Here is a 4159-nt window from a genome sequence, read left to right as displayed (position 1 = left end):
TCTACAAAAAATAATAATAATATCTCTCTATAATATTATGATAATGAGTTGTTGCCTGCAAATCACTGGCATACAGAAAGCACTCAATATATGGTAGTTGCTGTGAGGATGATAATGATAATGCCAATAACAACTAATCAGCAATGGCGACAAGAGAGAAATAGCCCAAGGGGCTCCAATTCCTTCATAGTGATAGAACATTGCTCTAGAAAACATTGCTTGAAATAAATGTGCATTGTCTGGATTTTGAAAATCTTTGATTATAGACAGGTTTTTAAATTAGAAATGTACCTAGGGTCTATGGTCTTAGATACAAATGTCTCATGAGGATACAAGTTCCCTGCCTTCATGGAGTTTTGTTATAATGGTCTTGGAAAATGAATGGAAACTGAAAAACTCCGGACTATCTGATTTTTGCTGTTGCCTTAGTGGACTTAAATATAATGAGCATATAACATGAAGATTCAAGAGCTGGAAGTTCAATGAACTCGATACTCTAGATCAGTGATTTTCAACTGGTTTTGTGGCTCACAGGTGTGCTGTGAAAAATTTTAAAGATCATTAATTAAATTATTGTCAAAAGAAGTTCAAAGCATGGTAAGTGTACATGTCAAAATTAAAACCTCTTTACATTGATTATATGAGTATGTCACTGTTACAATAAAAAAGCATTTTATTATAATAAATACTAGCTTATATCTAAGGTGGGTGGGGTGTAGCCTTGAATGATAAAGGTTTCACAACACATCCAGAGCTGGTGTAATTTGACAAGGACTTCCTGATGAACACTGATGGATGTTGAACTCATCTGAAGTGAACGAAGCCCCATGACTCAGCAATCCCTTGTGCCTGAAGTAGTAAGGAGGTGTAGCTTGTACTGACTGTGTCATACAATTCTGTCTAGATTTTAAATAGCAAAGCAGTTGGACACAATTACCCCGCAAATCCTAGTTTTAAAAAGTTTCCAAGTGTATTTAATTAATATCTGTATTTCTTTTTTAAAAAGTATGAGTTGTTCATTTATTTATTTTTGATTTAGCATTTGTATTTTTATTACATAGCATTCAATTAAAATGGACATGTTTTTAGTAAAGAAACAAAAATTAAAAGGTAATACTATTGCATCAGTCACTGCTTCACCCAGTACATCCTCAATTAAACAGTCAGCTGAGTGCAATGGCTCATGCCAGTAATACTAGCACTCTGGGAAGTTGAGGCAAGTGGGTTGATTGCCTGAGCTCAGGAGTTTGAGACCAGCCTGAGCAAGAGTGAGACACTACTCCCCACCTCCCAACCCCTCCGACCCCATCTTGACTAAAAATAGAAAAATGAGGATCACTAGAGACCTAGAATTTCAGGTTGCTGTGAGCTATGACACCATAGCACTCTACCCAGGGTGACAGAATGAGACTCTGTCTCAAAAAACAAACAAAAAACCAATTAGTCATCAATATAATGAAAACTATTAATCATTCAGTTTCATACGTAGTAAAGGAAATCCACCATGTTCCATATGTATAACTTGTGTCAAGACATTAGCAAATGAAGCTATGGTTCCTAGCAAATGAAAGAGAGATTTACAATCCAGACATTCCCACTTGTCTGAAAAGCTGGTGGAATATTTCAAATGACTTGCACTCAGTAACACTAAACAAGCAAAAATAGGGACCAAATACACAGCGTGAGATAAACCACAAGAAGTGGCTTACGCATTTGCAGAAATTGGAGCTAGGAAAATGAAATCTCCAACAACTGCAGAATCTGTTATTTTACCAGCCTGCTGTGCAATTATAAAAACAATGTTTGGAGAAGAATACAAAAAGGAAATTAAAAAAATTCGTTTCAGATAATACAATTTCTCAGCATGTTAAGGATTTATCTGAAAAGATAGAATTTCAAGTAATATCTCACCTCAAAGAAGTAAACATGGTTGCAATTCACTTGGATGTGATATCAGAGGGAAGCCCCAACTTTTAGCATTCCCTAGCTTTGTCAATAAAGGAGAAATCATAGAACAGTTTTTATCTTGCCATTCACTCCAAACAACAAAGGGCCAAGATATTTTCAATTTGATCTATAATTACTTTAATTATAATAACTTGTCTTGGGATTCCTGCATAAGCATTGTACAAATGGAGTCCCGCCTATGTTCAGAGATGTAAAAGATTTGTTACACTTGTGCAAAAAAGGATCCAAAAATTATTTTTACAGTTTTCTACACAGAGAAGTGCTAGCATTAATATCATTAGTGCCTGAATTACAAAAGGTCCCTGATGACACTATTAAAATTATAAACTATAGGGGTGGTCCCTGTGGCTCAGTGAGTAGGGCGTTGGCCCCATATACTGAGGGTGGTAGGTTCAAACTCGGCCCCAGCCAAACTGCAACAAAAAATAGCCGGGCGTTGCGGTGGGCACCCATAGTCCCAGCTACTGGGGAGGCTGAGGCAAGAGAATTGCCTAAGTCCAAGAGCTGGACGTTGCTGTTGGTTGTGAAGCCATGGCACTCAACTAAGGGTGAGAACATGAGACTCTATCTCTAAATAAACAAATAAAGTAAAATTATTAATTATATAAAAAGCAGGCTATTATAATCAAGAGTATTTGCAGAATAATGTTCCTCAACGGATGCTTCTCATAAGCAGCTTACTGCATACAGAAGTAAAATGGTTATCTCAAGGAAGAGTTCTATCAAGATTTTATGAATTAAAAGAAGTAGCAACCTTTTTAAAAATGCAACATTCTTTTTGGCCATAAAAGTGTATTGAGGTTATAAAAAGAATACAACCTTCTAAACTAGAAGATTTACTTAATGTCAAGGTTTGATGTAATAAAGTTGCATTTCTTACAGATTTATTTCAGTGTTTGAATTAGAGTATGCAGGGAAATCCTGAAAATATCCTCACATCTACAGATAAGATTAAAGCTTTCAGAGAAAAATTACTGCTCTGAAGGAAAGGGTTAGTAGGCAAAATGCAGTAGAAATGTTTGAACAGTGAAAAGGTGCAAACTGGATAAAAAAATTTTTTTAGAGGCAGAGAGTGCTGTGGCATCACAGCTCACAGCAACCACCAGCTCTTGGGCTTAGGCGATTCTTTTGCTTCAGCCTCCCGAGTAGCTAGGACTACAGGTGCCTGCCACAACACCCAGCTATTTTTTATTTTTTATTTTTGTTGCAGTTTGGCTGGGGCCGGGTTTGAACTCGCCACCCTCAGTATATGGGGCCAGCGCCCTACTCACTGAGCCACAGATGCCGCCCTGGATAAAAATCTTATTGAATAAATTTTACAAACTTCAGATTTATAGTGCACAAATTTTGAAAAATATTTTCCCGCACCTACAGTTGACAGAACATCTCTGGATTGGGTAAGAAATCCCTTTAAGTGCATGTACATCAGCAAATTTAAATATTACAGAAGCAGAAGAGTGAACAGAAGTAAGAAATGACAGAAGATTGCAATTAAAATATTCAACAACAGATGTTACAACCTTTTGATTATCTCTCAAGGGTGAATTTCCAAATATTACCGAAAAAGTGATAGAATTACTTCTGTTCTCATCATATTTGTATGAAGAGAGCTTTTCTGAAATGAATATTAAAAACTAAAATCAGTCATGGCTAGAATCCTTGGAAGAAGATTTAAGAGTATGCCTGTCCAAAAGTCGACCTTGCAAAGAAAATGTTCTAAAAAGTCAAGCTCAGATAGCTCATTAAATGTTAAATTATAATAAACAGAAAATTAAATATAAGTTTTTAAATAATTTTGTTATATTTTTATTACAAATTATAAATTGTTTTATTTGGGGGCATGATGGTGCATTTTGTTTGTATTAGTAAATCAAAAAAGGTATGTTAATTTTTGTTACTTTTTTTTTGATGAACATAAATTTAAGTGTTGTGTGGAAGTTTAACTATAGGTTCAAGTGTGCTGAGAGACAAAAAAAAGTTGAAAAACAGGGTGGTGGCTCGGCACCTATAGCTCAACTGGCTAAGGCGCCAGCAACGTACAGCTAAGGTGGCGGGTTCAAATCCCCAGCCCGGACCCGCCAAACAACAATGACGACTGCAACCAAAAAATAGCCGGGCGTTGTGGCGGGCGCCTGTGGTCCCAGCTACCTGGGAGGCGGAGGCAGGAGACTCGCTTGAGCCCAGGAGTTGG

This window comes from Otolemur garnettii, unplaced genomic scaffold, assembly GCF_000181295.1.
Source record: "Otolemur garnettii isolate 467f Iridium unplaced genomic scaffold, OtoGar3 scaffold00008, whole genome shotgun sequence".
NCBI lineage: Eukaryota > Metazoa > Chordata > Mammalia > Primates > Galagidae > Otolemur > Otolemur garnettii.
The sequence above is the reverse complement of the archived record's forward strand: the minus strand, read 5'-3'. Positions refer to the sequence as shown.